This window comes from Bubalus bubalis, chromosome 12 (assembly GCF_019923935.1).
Source record: "Bubalus bubalis isolate 160015118507 breed Murrah chromosome 12, NDDB_SH_1, whole genome shotgun sequence".
Lineage (NCBI taxonomy): Eukaryota > Metazoa > Chordata > Mammalia > Artiodactyla > Bovidae > Bubalus > Bubalus bubalis.
Window position 1 is genome coordinate 102,575,507 of NC_059168.1, and position 18,673 is coordinate 102,594,179.

Genomic DNA, 18,673 nt, shown 5'->3' on the forward strand with positions numbered 1-18,673 from the left:
TCACTGTCGTTTTGTTTTATTATTCACTTAGTTTATATATGTTATATATTTTATTTTTATTTTACTTTTTGGCCTCACCATGCCGCTTGTGGGACTTGGTTCCCTGACCCGGGATCAAACCCACGCCCCCCGCAGTGAAAACACAAGAGTCCTAAGCACTGGCCTGCCATGGAACTCCCTTTACTGTTTATTTATAAAGCCTGACTCTCCTGTCTCAGCCCAGGGAATACCACAGTCTACGGTGTGAATACCAGATTCTCCTGGTCATTCAGATCATCTCCAAGGAAGCAGCCTGACCCTCTCCAGAACACACACCAGCCTCACCCCCCAGGAAACAGCTCCGATTGCCCTTCTTTGGGATCAGAATGAAAACAAACCTCTTCCAGTCCTGTGGCCACTGCTGAGTTTTCCAAATTTGCTGGCATATTGAGTGCAGCACCTTCACAGCATCATCTTTTAGAATTTGAAATAGCTCAGCTGGAATTCCATCTCCTCCACTAGCTTTGTTTGTAGCAATGCTTCCTAAGGCCCATTTGACTTCACACCCCAGGATGTCTGGCTCTAGGTAAGTGACCACACCATCGTGGTTATCCAGGTCATTAAGACTTTTTTTGTATAGTTCTGTGTATTCTTGTACCAGAGATCAAATTGCCAACATCTGCTGGATCATGGAAAAAGCAAGAGAGTTCCAGAAAAACATCTATTTCTGCTTTATTGACTATGCCAAAGCCTTTGACTGTGTGGATCACAATAAACTGTGAAAAATTCTGAAAGAGATGGGAATACCAGACCACCTGATCTGCCTCTTGAGAAATTTGTATGCAGGTCAGGAAGCAACAGTTAGAACTGGACATGGAACAACAGACTGGTTCCAAATAGGAAAAGGAGTATGTTAAGGCTGTATATTGTCACCCTGCTTATTTAACTTATATGCAGAGTACATCATGAGAAATGCTGGGATGGAAGAAACACATTTGCCGGGAGAAATAGCAATAACCTCAGATATGCAGATGACACCACCCTTATGGCAGAAAGTGAAGAGGAACTCAAAAGCCTCTTGATGAAAGTGAAAGTGGAGAGTGAAAAAGTTGGCTTAAAGCTCAACATTCAGAAAACGAAGATCATGGCATCCGGTCCCATCACTTCATGGGAAATAGATGGGGAAACAGTGGAAACAGTGTCAGACTTTATTTTTCTGGGCTCCAAAATCACTGCAGATGGTGACTGCAGCCATGAAATTAAAAGACGCCTACTCCTTGGAAGAAAAGTTATGACCAACCTAGATAGCATATTCAAAAGCAGAGACATTACTTTGCCAACAAAGGTTCGTCTAGTCAAGGCTATGGTTTTTCCTGTGGTCATGTATGGATGTGAGAGTTGGACTGTGAAGAAGGCTGAGCACTGAAGAATGATGCTTTTGAACTGTGGTGTTGGAGAAGACTCCTGAGAGTCCCTTGGACTGCAAGGAGATCCAACTAGTCCATTCTGAAGGAGATTCAGCCCTGGGATTTCTTTGGAAGGGAATGATGCTAAAGCTGAAACTCCAGTACTTTGGCCACCTCAGGCGAAGAGCTGACTCATTGGAAAAGACTCTGATGCTGGGAGGGATTGGGGGCAGGAGGAGAAGGGGACGACAGAGGATGAGATGGCTGGATGGCATCACTGACTCGATGGACTTGAGTCTGAGTGAACTCCGGGAGTTGGTGATGGACAGGGAGGCCTGGCGTGCTGCGATTCATGGGGTTGCAAAGAGTCGGACACGACTGAGCAACTGATCTGATCTGATCTGATCTGTGTATTCTTGTCACCTCTTTTTAATCTCTTCTGCTTCTGTTAGGTCCATACAGGTTGTCTTTCATCGTGCCCATCTTTGCATGAAATATTCCCTTGGTATCTTTAATTTTCTTGAAGAGATCTCTAGTCTTTCTCATTCTATAGTTTTCCTCTATTTCTTTGCATTGTTCACTTAAGAAGGCTTATCTCTCCTTCCTATTCTCTTGAACTCTGCATTCAGTTGGGTATCTGTCCCTTTCTCCTTTGCCTTTAGCTTCTTAGCTATTTTTAAGGCCTCCTTGGACAACCATTTTGCCTTTTTGGGTAACTTTTTCTTAGCCAATGGGAAAGCAAGCAGCTCAGCCAATGGGAAGCCCTCACCAGCCCTGAACTCGCACTTTCCTCCAATCGATTTTCCTCCAAAGCTTGGTTTCCCAACTGCCTACTATTCTGTGCAGAGTAACTCTATTCTCCTGTTTCGCGGACTTGCCTATAGTCTTTGCTGTGGTATGCGTGTCCTGATAGCAATCCTCTTGCCTTTCCTGATGAAACCCACTTTGTTAGTAAAATCACTGTCTGCTTTTCAATAAATTTGGATTCCTTACTCCACTGGCCCTAGTCACCCCAGCCAGGTTCTTTCAAATCCAAGTTTCCCTTCCCTTGTGTATCTGGTAACAGGGAGCACAGGTGGCCGCCAGAAGCCCCGAGTGTCTCCTGAGTTAGCTGCGACTCTTTCTCACTATCCGCTCCTCCATCAGCCCCTCACCCTCTCTTCCTCCCCTAGCCCCTCCCATCTCTCCCGCACCTGATGACCTGGCCGAGCCATCAATTTCAGGGTGCTTTCCTCTCTCTCCCAGAGGTTCTGCCCACCTGGTAACAGTCCCCCGATTCTACTGCAGGGCACTGTTACCCCTGCTGGCCTCCTGCGGAACCAGACAGACAGCTAGACAGGTATCAGGGGATGGCAGCCCATAGCTAGCCCCGTCATCCTCTGGACCTGCTGTGCCTCCATGCCCTTCCCACCAGCAAAGCCTCTGCCCCCTGTGCTGCCCAAGGGGCCCTGATCTGAGCCAATTGCACAAAACCTTCTATAGAACTCTTGGTGTGCCAGACATTTTCTTAAGAGCTTTCCCTGTATTAGCTCATTAATCTTCACCTGATTCTTACCTTTAAAAGACCCAGAGAGAGGAAGTGACCTACACAAATTAAGTGGTAGAGACATGATTTAGACCCAAAGAACTGGTCCAGAGGCTGCCCTCTAATCCAGTCTACCATGATCCAGCACTTGCTGGAGCCCCAAACCCATTCCTGTCCAAATCGTGGTTCTTAAGAGTTGCTTTAAGCCCTTTCTGCCCTCCTCAAGCCCTCAGTTCTTTGCCCCAATGCTGTCGGCTGGACCAAGGAGAGCAACGTCAGTTTTGGTCCATTGAGAACTAAGGAGGGCCTGAGACTGGGCCCACTTGCACACTAACAACTGAGCCTGTCACCATTTCCCAGATGCTGGACAAAGACACAGGGTTCCAGGGTCAGAGAGAGAGAATGTTGCAACTCTCCCCAAGGCAGCGAGCACAGGCTTCACGTTCCCAAGGGGGGCCCTGTGCCCTCCCAGCCCCGTCCTGGTGATAGGATGCTAAAAGGTCCCCAGGGAGCTCATTTGTCCTCCAGCCTGGATTATGGAACTCCAGGAGCCTTACTTAGGCCTCTTGTCAGACCCATCTCCTGAGAACTAAACCTGCCTGGGAGGCATGTGTGCCTGGGCATGAAGATCTTATCTGTCAGCCTGTGTTCATGGCTCTGCCACCAGCATTTAGGAGGCGCCTGCATGGGGTAGGGGGCTTCCCAGGTGGCGCAGTGGTAAAGAGTCTGCCTGCCAACGCAGGAGATGCAGGAGACTGCGGGTTCGATTCTTGGGTCAGAAGATCCGCTGGAGTAGGAATTGTCAACCTGCTCAAGTATTCTGGCCTGCAGAATTCCATGGACCTAGGAGCCTGGCGGACTATAGTCCACGGGACCGCAAAAGGTCAAATAGGACTGAGCACGCACGCAGGCGGAAGCCTTCATGGAACAGGCGCTCGATAACTGGGAGATAAAATGGCGTCCAGGCAGCAGGGAACCGCCTCCTGTGCCCTCCCCACCGGTGGGTCCCGTCAGGCCACTTCCCACCTCTTTCTTCCTCCTCATCTCCTTCCAGGGTCCACGCCCAGCAGGGCATTCAGTGTGTGTGTGTGTGTGTGTGTGTGTGTGTGTGTGTGTCCAGGGTCCACGCCCAGCAGGGCATTCAGTGTGTGTGTGTGTGTGTGTGTGTGTGTGTGTGTGTGTGTGTGTGTCCAGGGTCCACGCCCAGCAGGGCATTCAGTGTGTGTGTGTGTGTGTGTGTGTGTGTGTACTTGAGCCCACGTGTGGATGCCCAAAGGAAAGGGTCCCACGCGGGAGGGGTGGGCAGGGTGGGTGGGTACCCAGGACCTCAGGCCGTCTGGTTCCCAGAGCAAACCCCATGGCAGGGCTGAAGCCCGGCCTCGGAGCCTGGAACCCTGCCTGCCCCTCTGCGCGGGGCTCACGCGCTGTGCTGGGCCGAGTCCCTGCCCCTCTCCTGGCCTGTTTCCTAACTGTCCCGTGAGGGCTTGGACAGGAACTGCCCAGGAGGCTCAGGGCGCTCACTGCGCTGACTCTCCCTCCTGGGGGCTGCGGGTGCGCTGCAGGCTCTCTGCCCTCCCCACCCCCGCCTCGGGATGGGGCGTGGGGCTGACCCGCCGGGGGGGCGGGGCCTCGGTCCCCCCTCCGCCCACAGCCGCGCCGCGCATGCGCGTCTCCCGTCCCCGCCTCCCGCCGCGCGCACCGCCAACGGCTCCTCCGGTCGTGATCGTCCTGCCGGGCCCCCCAGTCCCCTGCTCTGGGGCCTGTGTCCCCTTGAGCTCCGACTCCACCCCCACCGCAGCCAGGCTGGCCGCCGAGCGCTGCTGGGCTGGGTGGTCCTGGAGACCAGGAGACAGGACAGTCACCGTGCAAACCCCCAGCCCTCCGTCTGGACCCCAGGGCCTGGCTGGGTGAGTCGCTGGACGCCGACTCGGCAGGGAGAAGGGGAGGCCACCACGTCCGCGCGTCCTCTGCCCACGTTGCTTGTCTTTCTGACAGCACCCCAAGACTGAGGTCCAGCCTGTCCCCTAGGGCAGGCCTGGCCGGTGGCCGGGGGTCAGAGGGAGCCCATGGAGAAGGGCGCCCAGCACCCCTAGGGGCGAGAGTTGGGGGGCAGTAGCTGTTAATAGTGAGGCCTCTGGTCTCTCAGTCATTTCACCCCACTTTGTAGATGAGCAGCAGTCCCAGCACTCAAGGTCATTCAAGTCTAAGTGACCAAGTCCAGCCGTGACTGGGGCGGTCAGATCATGGCTCTTCACGTTCACTGAGCCCACGCTGAGACCTTGGCCTGGGTTGGGCTCCCCCAGACAGGGGACCTCCTGAGTCCAAGCACTTTGGGTGTCTTCCTCTCCCTGCTTTAATCCCCAGCACCCTCTCCCAAGGTCAGAGTCACCGATCCCGGTTTCAGTGGAGGAAACGGAGGCTCAGAGAGTCACCATATGAGCTGGCCTGTCACGGGCCGTGACGTGGCCCCGCCGTGGGTTTGAGTCCAGGCCAACATGGCCCCAAAGGCTGTCCTTGCACAGGAGCCTGAGGCTCTGAGCCCAGCCTTGGAGGTGAGTCCATTGTGGATGGGGGTGATGGGGTGGGGAGGAGCTTGGGAGGGTCCCTGGGGGAGGAAGGCGGTAGGGAGCCTGGGGCGGGGATGAGAGGTGCTCACCAGGGAGGGTGTCTGGACCAGACCACACAGGACTCTTGAGTATGGGGACAGGGGTCAGATGTCACTATAGGGCAAGGGGGACAAGGTACAGGCTGTCTGGTCAGAACCCCCACTTCTCAGCTCCTAGATTCAGAGGTGTTTTGTTGGACCTGTGTTCCAGCCCGTATAGCATGGATTCCAGAGAACCCCCCAGAGATGGCGGAGGCGGCCTCTGTCTCCTCCTGTGCTCAGTGGAGGCTGTGCAGTCATCCTGCTCCTCTCAGGGAGGGGCCTGCTGCCCTGAGGGCCCAGAGGGGGCTTCTCGTCAAAGCCCTTCGGGTGCCGTCTGGACCAGAGAGGTCCGAGTGAGGGGCTGGGGGGATCAACAGGGCACTCTGGCCCTTGTCGCTCTTTTGATGTCCAGGCTGACATGGATGCAGGGGGTCCCTCATCTGCTGGTTGGAGAGCAGCAAGAAGCTGATGTTGCAGATCCTGAGACCCAACCCTCATGTGCCTGAGGCTGCCAAGGGCATGTGGAGCTGAAGACGAGGGCTGCTGGAGGCTGAGGGCCATGGGGATGCTGAGGATGGAACGTATACTCCTATCCCCCAAGGAGTGGAGGATTGGCAGAGCCCAGACCCCACAGGGTGCCCTGTGCCAGCGTCCAACCCCAGGGGCTTCTAGGAGCTGGGGCGTCTTGGTCCCCTCTGGGTATGGAGGGAGTGAGGTATGCTGGAACCGGGAGGGGCTGTCCCAGAGAAGGGGTGGGGCAGTCATCTCCTCCCCCTGGCCACGAGGGGGGCCAAGCTCATGTTGGAAAAGCTCACGATCCTCTCCGCTTGGGCCTGGAGTGCACACCGAACACGTGGGCACCTTCCCAGCCGCTGAGTTCAGGCCATCATCTCCTTAGCTGGTCCCAGATCCTGGATTGGGAGCTTCTACTGGTCCTGAGCTCCATGTTGGGGAACTGGTGGCTGGATGGAAGGACCAGCTTTGCCATTGTCAGATCTGACGGATGGATGCTCTTTAGTGCCCAAGGGCATAGGCACCAGGGACCCAAGCCTGGAAGGTATGAGGGAAGCACCCAGAGGCAGAGTCTGGCGGTGGTGGGTAGGGCCGTGTGACAGTGGGCAGTGCCCTTTGCAAACTTCAGCAAATCCTCTTGTTTCCAGATCACAGACAACACCTGAGGCTGTGGTCTGTGAGAGGCCAGGTCAGCCCGTCCATGGCAGCCACCAAAGCCTGGGGGCTGGCAAGGTTCACGGTGAAACTGTAGTCTGGGAGAGACCTGGACTGCCAGTTTGGGGTGAAAAGTGCCTGGTAGCCTAGTCCACTCCAATCTATGATTGTTGTCCACCCAATGACGCATATCTGGAGAGAGGCCCTGGCTGTTGTCAGGGGCTGGTGAGACGATGCCCTTGATTAGATAGGCAAAGAAGAGCAAAATAAACCCAAGGTTAGCAGAACAAAGCAAATAATGAAATTTAGAGCAGGGATAACAGAACAGAGGAGCACTCGAGAAAATCAATGACACCAATAGCTTTCTTTTAAAGATTTAAAAAATGGACAACATGGGACAGTTGTATGTCAACAAGTTGCTTAACCTAAATGAAATGGATGAATTCCTAGAAACACACAAGCTAGCAAAACTGACTCAAGAAGAAATGGAAAGTCTGAGTAGACCTCTTACAAGTAAACAAACTGAAGCAGTAATAAGAACCCAACAGGGAAAAAAACCAGAACCTGATGCCTTCATTGGTGTTTTGTCTCAGATACTTAATAGAAAACAGATCCTAAATTCTTCAAAAAGTACAAAACAAACACATTTAAACTCATTTTGTGATGACATTAACATAACTCCAAAGATTCTGTAAAGAGAGTAGGACCATAAAGAAAGCTGAGTACTGAGAAACTGATGCTTTTGAACTGTGGTGTTGGAGAAGATTCTTGAGAGTACCTTGGACTGCAAGGAGATCCAACCAGTCCATCCTAAAAGAAATCAGTCCTGAATGTTCATTGGAAGGACTGATGCTGAAGCTGAGTCTCCAATACTTTGGCCATCTGATGCGAAGAACTGACTCATTGGAAAAAACCCTGATGCTGGGAAAGATTGAAGGTGGGAGGAGAAGGGGACAACAGAGGATGGGATGTTGGATGGCAACATGGACTCGGTGGACATGAGTTTGAGCAAGCTTCAGGAGTTGATGATGGACAGGGAAGCCTGGTGTGCTGCAGTTCATGGGGTCGCAAAGAGTCAGACATGACTGAGTGACTAAACTGAACTGAAAGTTGCCATAAGAGAAGACATCTGCAGGCCAAAATCCATTAGAAAGATGTAAAAATCTTCAGCAAAAGGCTAGCAGACAGAACCCAGCAGCATATTGAAGGGACTATATAGTCATCTCCAGTGCTGTCTATCTCAGGAGTGAGCGGGGCTGTTCAGCACAGTTGATGGGTGTCGTACACCACCTCAGTAAAAACACGTGGTCATCTCAACTGATGTATAAAAAGCATTTAAAACTTTGAAGAAACAAGCCTTTTTTTTTTTTTAATAGCTGCTCTCAATAAAGTAGAAATAGAATAGCATTTCCTTCACATGATTTAGGATATTTGAGAAAAACACGTACATCACATTCGGGAGAAAGGCTGAAAGTTCTCTCCCTAAGGATGGGACTAAGTCGGTGATGCCCACTTTTGCTTTTCATTTCAAAATGGTAATGGAAATCTGACAAGCAATTAGCAAGACATCTATCAATAGATATATAGATATATGTCTTGCTTAGATGATATAAAATCTGTTTGCAATGTGGGAGTCCTGGGCTCGATCCCTGAGTCAGGAAGATCCCCTGGATAAAGAATGACAACCCACGCCAGGTATTGCCTGGAGAATGGCGTGGGCAGAAGACCCTGGCGGGCTACAGTCCATGGGGTCACAAAGAATCGGACATGATGGGGCAACTAACACTTTCACTTTCATATCAATAGAATTGAGAAATAAATCCAGGCAATTGATTTTGAACTTGTATATCAAGATCATTCATAAGAGAAAAACAGTCTTTTCAGCAAATGGTCTGGGGAAACCAGATGCCCACATGCCACAGAACAAGGATGGAGCCTTACCTCACATCAAAGAAAAACTAATTACAGAGCAAGGACCTAAATTTAAGACCTAAAATGGAAGCATCTTAGAAGAAAAACATAGGGATAAATCTCATACCTTTGATGTGATATTTAATAGAATGGCAATTATACAAGAGACAAAAAACCCCAGAAAAATTGGACTTTATCAAAATGAAAACCTTTTGTGAATGGGCAATCTCAAAAGAGTATAAAGAAGACCCAAATAATGGTATAAAATATTAGCAAATAATAAATCTTCTAAAGGTCTTGTATCCAGAATACATAAAGGACTTTTACACGGAGCATAAACACAGCATCATTGCACACAATACACATTTCTCCAAAGAAGATACACAAATGGCCCGTGAAGCACATGGAAGGATGGTATCACCAGGTATTAGAGAAATGCAGGCCCGCGCCACAGGGACACACTGCTTCACACCCACTGGGACAGCTGTAATGCAGTCAACAGAAAATAACAGGTGGCGCGGATGCTGACGAATTGGAATTCTTGTACATTGCTGGGTGGGGGGTGCCGTGGAATAGGGGGAGTGGGCAACAGGAAGTGAGTGCTACATGGCTACGGGGTTTCTTTTGGGGGTGATGAAGATGTTACAGAACTAGATAATGGTGATGGTGCGCAGCATAGTAAATGAAGTTAATGCCACCAAATCATACAGTTAAATATGTCTGAAAAGATGAACTTTTACTTGAAAGTTAACTCGTAAAGCACCATGAAGAGACCATAAAGTATGTGAAAAGAAAAAGACAGGAAGCAGAAAAAGGATACCCTCAGATGAGGACAGGAAGACTCTGGTTCTGGAGGTGACACCGGCTGGGTTTCATGAGCAGCTACTGGAGGTGGGTTTGGGGCTTTGTGGGTTGGTGGCTGGAACAGCCTGAGCTCTGGGGCTGTGCTGTTGTGGATTCTTGCTGCATCGACTGCACCAGCCATAGCTCTGCATGGGCCCCCAAAGCAGGCTGTGTGGCAGCAGGTGGGCGAGAGCTAGGTCTGGGGCTGATTCCAGTCCTGAGGCTTGCGGTGGCTCTGGCTCTGGAATTGATGTTGAGCAGGTTCTGGCTCTGGAGCTGGGGATGGAGCGGACTCCAGCATTGCTGACAGAGCCACCTGTCTCCCGGATGATGGTGACGGGAGGCTGGAGCTCCTCCCAGCTTTGGTGTTGGAGCTCGAACTCTTGTTGCAGCTGCTGTTGGCTCTGGTGTTGTGATCCTTTAACGGACCGGAACCTGGCGGTCTGGAGTCGGCAATAAGAAAGTGAAAGAGAGAGAGAGACAGAAAGACAGACAGATACGGGGACCCAAGCTCTGATGGAGTAAGGGTATTTTATTAGCAGAAATGCAGGCTTATATATCTTTAGTAGGACTTCCCTGGTGGCTCAGAGGTTAAAACGTCTGCCTGGAATGCAGGAGACCCGGGTTCGATCCCTGGGTTGGGAAGATCCCCATATCTTTAGTAGGATGATCACTCAGCTATTACACAGGATGAAATTTTGTCAATAGCCACAATATGGATAGTCTAATACATACAAGGTCGCTGATGCTGAAAAAAGTCACTGCATGTCTCATCCTATGACCTCAGTCCTGAGAACTGAGGGTAGCTCTATTCGTTCTTGGAATAGGAACTGATAAGGAACAGAGAATCCTTGAGAAATAGAAGACAGCATGCAGGAATCCTGTAAATGTTCCCTGACACTCGGGACTGCACACGCTTTAGTGTGGACGTAGTGCTAGAGCTGGCTCTGGAGCGGACTCTGATTTGAGCTGGTTCTAATTCTAGGCCTGGTGCTAGAACTATCACTGGAGTTTCCACAGGAGTTGGTAATAAAACTGCCTCTCTCTTTGTAGTTTGTGTTCAGACTGGCATTCAGGATTTTTCTGCCTCTAGTTTCGGTGCTGGAGCTGATGCTGGAGCTGTTTCCAGCCCTGGCGGTGCTGCTAGACCCGCCGATAGCTCTGGAGCTGGGGCCAGCCCGGGCTTGAACCCTGGAGCCCATGCTCGAGCCAGGTTGCCCTCTGAACCTGGCATTGCCTCTGACTCTGTACTTGTTGGAGCCGGTGCTGGCTCTTGGGCCTGCCTCAGGGCCCCCCGGTGGCCCAGAGGTTAAAGTGTCTTCCTGCAATGCGGGAGACCTGGGTTCGATCCCTGGGTCAGGAAGATGCCCTGGAGAAGGAAATGGCAACCCACTCCAGTATTCTTGCCTGGACGGAGGAGCCTTGTAGGCTACAGTACATGGGGTCGCAAAGAGTCAGACACGACTGAGCGACTTAATTTTCACTTTCCAGTGAGGGGAAGAGGTGGCATCCTTTCTTTCAGGGATGGGCATTTTGAATGGCAGGAAGGCAGCCATTGAAAAGAGATTGGTACCCAGAGGGGTCTGAATGAGGGGATCAAGGGGACACTTAGCCTGACGAGCTCACCAGGATGCTCTCGCACACGTTGCCATTGCCCGTGTCCACAGTGGATGATGCGGTGTTGCCCATGTGCTGGAGGCAGTGAGGAGGTGTGGTTGCAGACCCCTGAGACAGAGAGTCTGTGGGTGTGTGGTTGAAGCTCAGAAGGGGGAGGTGATGCTGGGGGCCGAGCTGATGCCAGATCTTCTCAGTAATCATGGAGACAGCATGGTCAGCAGAGTCTCTGGACCCTGCAGGGCAATGGAGGCTGATGACCCACTCATGGGCTTCTAGAAACTCTGTTTAGGAGCCAGGACTTCCTGGCCCCTTTTGTGGGTGTGGAGTGGGGAGCTCCAGTCCAGGAATGGAGGGGCCGGGAAGGGATGTCAGGGAGAAGGTGTGGGCAGTAGCCTTCTTTGGTTGGGCATCATAGGGCTCTGTGCCAAAGCTCGTATCATTCCTATACTCCGAAGCTGGAGGAGCTGGCCCAGTGCACCGTGAGCACATGGGCAGAGTCCCCGCTGCAGACCTCTGCCCCCGTCTGAGCTGGTCACAGCACTAAGATGGGAGCTGCCCCTGGTCCTGAACTCTGTGTCGGGACCTGGTGACTGCGTGGCAGAGCTGGCTTTGCAGTGGTTCAATCCACAGGGTGAGTGATGCTCGGTGGGGCCCATGGGCACAAATGGCAGCGGCCTGCACTAGGGACTTGTGAGGCGGCTGCACACGGCAGTGCCTGGATGGCGCGCCGCGCGGGCTGCGCTGCCTGCAGGGGCGGGGCCCGTGGGCAGTGCTCCCTGGCAAAGTCAGGTAGTCCTTTGGACCCCAGGGATGAGAAGGTACCTGAGGCTACAGGTGGTCTACTGGAGGTCAGTCAGCCTGTTGACTGGCAGGCATCACACTGGCAGCGGAGAGGTTCAGGGTGAAACAGCCTGGAGGTGACCTGGGCTGGCAGGTGGGGGGGCAGGTGCCCACCTGACCAGTCTGTAAATAACTAGTTACCTAGTTACAGATGCTGGGGAGGGTAGCCATGTGATTGGCCAGTGCTGAGGACCAATTAGAAGATGCCCTTCGCAATCTTGAGTCCCTTCTGCTTTGGGTCGGGGAGGGTTGAGTTGGCTCTGTGCCTGACCTTCACCCCTTTGCTGAAGGTCGTCTTTGTCAGGACACGGTCACAGTTGGTGGTCGAGGTCATACGATGGAACATGTTGGCCTTTTCAAGGGTCTTCACTTCTGTGATGGAGGGTCAGTTGAACTCATGAAGGGGCTGCGGAGCAGGGAGATGGAAACACCTAGAGACAGGAAGCAGACTCGTGACTGTCAGGTTGAGGGAGTAGAGCTGGAGCGTGACTGCTTAATGGGCACAGGGTTCCCATTGAGGAGATAAAAGTGTCTGGAATTAGAGGGCAGTGGTGCACACAGCACAGAGAATGTGGTTAGTGCTGCTGAATTGTATAATTTAAAACAATTTCAGGGCTAATTGTCATTGAATTTGAACTTGAACACATGAAATATAAAACCAAAGATGATATACAAGAGAAAAGTAAGAAAAACTTGCCTTCCTGGGCAAGTGAGCGAGCTCTGGGGCTGGAGCTGGTGTGGCTGGAGGTCAGTGGTTGGAGCTGAGGGTGTTGCAGAGGTGGAGCCGGCCCCAGAGTGGGAGCTGCGGCTGATGCTGGGATGCTGCTGGCCCAGCCGAGGGTCTGGCCCGGGAGCAGTGCCTGTGCTGGGGCTGAAGCCGGCCCTGTCTCCGGTCGTAGTGCTGGAACCGGCTCTCGACCTGACTAGTGCTGAGGCTGACTGTACGTCTCCGGTATTACTCCCAAATTTGGTGCAAGGACCAGCACCTTCAGAGGCTTCCATTGTGGAGCCAGTCCCCATGTGTGGGCGGAAGGGGCTTTGGTTCTGTAGCTGGTGACAGAGCTGACATTAGCCCAGGTTGGTGCAAATTGTGGGGCTTTCAGTGACCTTAGCTTTGTAGGTCAAGGTAGCCCTAGCTTTCCTGCATGTACCACATGTGCCTCTGCTTACCCAGGGGGCAACCAGTACTGTGATGACTCTGGCTCTCTAACTGGTCCTGGTGCAGACGTTGGCCAGGCTCCAAGCTGCTGCTGTGACTGGCTGTGCTGTGGGTGCCAGTTCCCGGGGGTCTGCTGAAGGCGGCACTACAGCCAGTGACAGAAGTGACTTAGTCTACAGCTGCCTTTAGTTCTGTAGCTGTTTTCTGCAGCGGGATCTAGATCTCAGATGGTAATAGGCCTGGTGCTGGAGCCAGCTCTGCTCTAGATCTTGAGATGCGCTGAAGCAGCAAGAGGAGGAAAGACCAGCCGCCTGACTGCCCTCCGTGTGACTTCCCGAAGAGAGACACGTCCCGCAGCCTTCTCCTGCAGTGCAGGGCTGGCTCCCTAATGGGAGCTGATACCAGGGCCGGCTCCAAGCCTGGCAGTGGTGTGAGAATTGGTGGCAGAGCTGGTGATGGAGATGGCCTTAGCTCTGGAGTTAGAGCCAGAGCGCGCTCTTGTTCTGGAGCTGGTCTGTTTGAGCTGCAGCTCAATAGCTGCTGTCAGGGCGGGCACTCGTCTACGGATGGGGCAAGTCCTAGTCCTTCAGGGCTCTGGCCCTGGAGCTGACTCCAGAGCCCGCTCTAGCTCCACAGCTGGTGCAAGATGTTGTGCTGGCGATGCCCTGGCTCTGCCCCCCACCTGCGGCCGTGGCTGAGATGCCGCCCTCGCCCTCCCCCCGCCCCGTGGCCGTGAGCGCCGAGGAAACAGTGCCATCTAGGATCTAAGATGATGTGACATTTCAGCTGGCTGCACCCAGCAGGGAACAGTGCACAGATGCTCAGTGCATGCAAGAGTAAGCGAATGAACCCAAGCCATTGCCCCCTCATTCACAGATGGGCAAAGTCCAGTGATGATCTGAACTGAAGTAGAGAAGGGACAGACAAGATTCAACACCTTTTCATGTTAAAAAAAGACTCAACAAACTAGGAATAGACAGAAACTACTTCAACATAATAAAGGCCATTTCTGAAAAACCCACATTAACACTGAGTGGTGACAGACTGAAATATTTTCTCTAAAAGCAAGAACAAGGCAATGATACTGATTTGCCCTTTATATTCAACACAGTCCTGGAAGTCCTAGCAAAGGCAGTTAGGCATGAAAAAGGAAAGGTATTCAAATTTGCAGGGGAGAGGTAAATTACCTCTATTTTCATATGATGTGATCTTATATGTGGGAACTCTTATTTAAGGATTCCACCAGAAAATACTGTAGGACTAATAAAGTAATTCAGCAAAATTATTGGACACAAAGCCAGCCCACACATGAGTTGCATTTCTGTATGCTAAAAGTCAACAATCTAAAATTTAGATTCCATTTACGAGGACATCAAAAGGACAAGATACTTAGGAGGAAATTAACCAAGAAAGTGAAAGACTTGAAAACTGAGAACTAACTACAAGACGTGGCTGAAATTAAAGACACAAGTAAATGGAAAGAAACCTCACGTGCATAGATTAGAAGACTGTCACTAAGTGTTCATACTACCAAAAGCAGTCTACAAAGTGCAATCTGTCTCTTTGTGTTTTCTTTGCAGAAATAGAAATATTTATCTGAAATCCATTTGCAATCTCAAGGGAACCTGAGCAGCCAAAACAAAATTTTAAAGAGCAACGTAGGAGGATGCCACCTCCTGACTCCAGAACACATTACAGATCTTTGTTAATCAAGATGGCGTGGCACTGGCACAAAAATAAGCAGAGCAGAGGGACAGGAGCCAGGGCACACGATGGGGAAAGGACAGTCTCTTCAGCAAATGATGTTGGGACAGCTGGATGTTTATGTGCAGAAGAACAAAAGTGGGCCCTTATACTGTACAAAAATTAACTCAAAATGGATTTAAGACCTAAATAAAAGTCTGAAATCTATGAAACTCCCGAAATAAAACAGGGGCAACGCTCATGACACTAGATTGATAATGATTTTCCGTATGTGACAGCAGTCACAGGAAACAGCATCAACAGCAGAGCGAATAGGCGCACGCCAGAGGGCGTGGCAGTTGGAAAGACAGCCTGCAGGGCGGCGGGAAATATGTGAAGGTCGTGTATCCAACAACGGGTTAGTATCCAGAAGGAGTAAAGTACTTGTGCTTGTTGAAAAATGGGCAGAGGACTTGAATAGACGTGTCTCCAATGATACACAGATGACCAACAAGCATATGAAAATGTGCTTAAAATCACTAATCATTAGAGCAATATAAACCCCAAACACAGAGATAAAATCTCACACATCAAATGAGGCTGACTGCTTAATTAAAAATAGAGAAGATACCAAGTATTTGCAAAGATACGGAGAAACTGGAGCTTGCGTGCGCTGTTGATATGATTTTAAAATGGCATAACCACTATGGGAAACAGTATGGAGATGACTTAAAAAAAAAAATACAACTGCTTTGTGATCCAGTATTCCAAACTCTGTGTATATATTTAGAATTGAAAGCAGAGTCTGCAAGAGAAACTTGCATGCCCATATTTCCCAGTAGCCAAGGGGTGGAAGCACCCAGTGTTCAGTGGTGGACGAATGGATAACACACGTGGTTGAGTCATACAGTGAAATATTATTCAGCTTTATAAAGGAAGGAAATCCTGGTATATGCTAATGTCATAGATGAGTCTTGAGGACATTATGATAAGTGAAACAAGCCGTTCACAAGAGATAAGCACTGTTGAATCTACTCCTGGGAGGCATGTAAAGCAGTCTTCCTCATGGGAATGGAAACTAGAATGGTGCTTACCAGGAGACTGGGGGGCAGGGGAGACGGGGAGCCTTGTCTGGGGCGTGGAGTTTCCCATTTGCAAGATGAAAAGCTCTGGGTGGAGAGTTGCTTCACAACAATGTAAGTGTACTGTGAGCAGTGCTGACCTGTGCACTAACGTGGTGAAGATGGCAAATTAAATGCTGTAACTTCTTTTAAAAAAACATACAATAAAAAGAGAGTGATTCTATGTGAAGCTGTTTAAATTGAGACCAACACAGACTTACTTATATGGACAATTTCATCAGAAAAAAATGGACAGAAGATTTGACTAGGCATTTCACCAAAAAAGTCACCAAATGGTGGTGATATGCACATTACTACTCCTTAGGTATATTGCTTTAGGAAAATGCAGATGAAAGCCATAGCGAGATGTCACCACACACACACCGGAGCGGTTGAGATGAAAACATCCTGCAGTGCTCGTGAGGATGTGGGCAGTCAGGCCGCTCCTTCATGGCTGTTTGAGTATAAGTTGTTCAGTGCCCTTTGTGAGGTTGTATTGATAGGAATGGCTTCCCCAGTGGCTTAGTCAGGAAAGAATCTGCCTGCAGTACAGGAGACTGTGATGCAGGAGACGTAGATACGATTCCTCGGTTGGGAAGATCCCCTGGAGAAGGAAATGGCAATCCACTCCAGTATTCTTGCCTGGGAAATCCCATGGACAGAGGAGCCTGGTGGGCTACAGTCTGAGGAGTCTCAAGAGTCATACACGACTTACCAACTAAACCACCATCACCACCACCATTGATAGGGATAGAGTAGGATAATTAAATAGTTTAGAAAGCCCACTAGGGGATTAGAGATAGAACAGAAATTTGAAGGGAGTTTGGGAGACTGTTGTAAGCTAATGAGCACTCAAGAAGAGAATCCAGTAACCTAGTGACAGTCTGCACTGCTTTGAAGGAAGACAGGTGCATCCAAGCGCCAGGAGCACTCAAGCCACAAGCCCAGGTAGTTAAGGCACAAGGCATAAGATTTGGGGTTTCTGAATCTTGTTCCATGAAGTCAGGGAGTTAATAGTTCTTGAAGGGTAGCATTTCTGCATTAGCCAAGACAGAAATGTAGATGAAAGGGGACATTATACCGAAAGCTGAGATGAGTTATCATGTTTTAGTCTGTGTTACCATCGTTATGCTAACTATACATATGATTTAAACAGTGCCATGACAGTCCTAGCTAGACCCTTTAGGGTCAGAAGAGGAACTAATGATGTAAGCCTTGAAGTCTGCCAGTGAGGAAGAAGGTGGGGGTCACCCCTGCCCACTTTTGTTTACAAAAATAAAGCCCGCTCAGTCCTCAGGGCAGAGCCTGCTCACCTGCCCGCTTGTATCTCTCACAGGCGCGGATGCTCGTAAACTCACTCTTTGCCTACCACTTTGCCTCACGTTCAGTTCTTTCTGTGATGAGACAAAAAACCCCTCAGGTGTAAGTCCTGACACCTGCCCTGGTTAATGGTTTCACTGAAAAGACAGTGGGTTCAATTCCCTCCTAAGTCAGGGATTGTGGGTTTAAGTTCCATCCCGAGGTGCGGATGGGTTTGAGTCCCACGCGAGGAATGCAGTTTCAATCCTTTCTCAGGATGGACATACTCATACTCTGTCCCCGCACTTCTACTCAGACATACAACCCAGCACAGGTGTGTATTTCACCAGTACATTTCCTCCGGCTGGTGTAGGAGAGCCCACCTTGTATAATAATAGATACTTTCAACATTGTAGAAATATAAATTTTTAGTAACTTAAAGTTTGGCTGTAAAACAAGGTTACATTTTACATGTGCATTAATGGCTTGAAAAAATGATTTTGGAGCCTATTTTTTATGAAGAGCAGGGATAGCTCCCAAAGAGACCTGAGGCTCCTATGTAATGGACAAGTGCATCTCCAGGGAGTGGAAGGATATGAACAAGGCTAACCGGGCATTTGAACCAGACAGTGAATGAAAAATCATCTGCCTCAGGCAGAGAAAATGTTCTCAGAATCTTATGTAAATTTTGTCCAGATTCATGATGGTCTTAGCACATCAAAGACTGTCAAGTGGCTGTCCCACGCATCCTCTGAGACAGGGGTTCTCAAGTCACCAGCAGCATGAGCTACTAGTCAGAAATGCAGGTACTCAGCACACACTCCACCCTCTTGATTCAGAAATACTGGATGAGGCCCAGCAGACTGTGTTAATAGGGAAGGTGTTTGTCCTCTCTCTACTTGGGCCATTTTTACTCTCGTAATGGTGTCATTTGGTGTAGAGAATTTCTTAATTTTATAAAGATCCAATTTATCAATTTTTCCATTTGTTAGTGTACTCTGTGTTCTAAGAAGTGTTTGCTTACTCCAAGAACAAAAATATTCTATTCTACTAGAAATGTCATCGTTTTAAACTCTCACACTCAGATCTCATGTCCACCTCAGTCTTTCCTTTTTTAAGTATTTGTGCTTTTATTTCGCCTAATTAAGGCCATGCTGTGTTTACAGTGTTCACACCTGATTTTTTGACATCTAGTATTTCATCATTTTACATTGTTTTATAAAACCTTTCTAAAAGCTTTTTATTTTAATTTTTTAAAATTATGAAATTATGATAACACATTTAATATTTACAGGAGACTTGGAAAATATAGAACTAGTATAGTTCCACTATATATTACTATTTTTTAAAAAGTAGATAAATTAAGATTTTTAGTTGAAGTATTAACGTCAAACTCCCAAAAATTACTAGAATAAATATACAGAGACATAGAAGGATATGGTAGGCCTGAAAAGCACATGCACCGATTCAACATAA

At 49.6% G+C, this 18,673-nt stretch overlaps 1 long non-coding RNA gene across 1 annotated transcript; it reads left to right on the forward strand.

Annotated features, from left to right (window-relative positions):
* Positions 1–4,566: 4,566 nt before the first annotated feature.
* On the forward strand, positions 4,567–16,082 carry LOC102406285. The gene is made up of 4 exons (XR_327880.4): positions 4,567–4,817; positions 5,275–5,462; positions 5,970–6,272; positions 14,675–16,082. It is a non-coding gene; the product is annotated as an uncharacterized LOC102406285 (long non-coding RNA).
* The last annotated feature ends 2,591 nt before the right edge of the window (positions 16,083–18,673 follow it).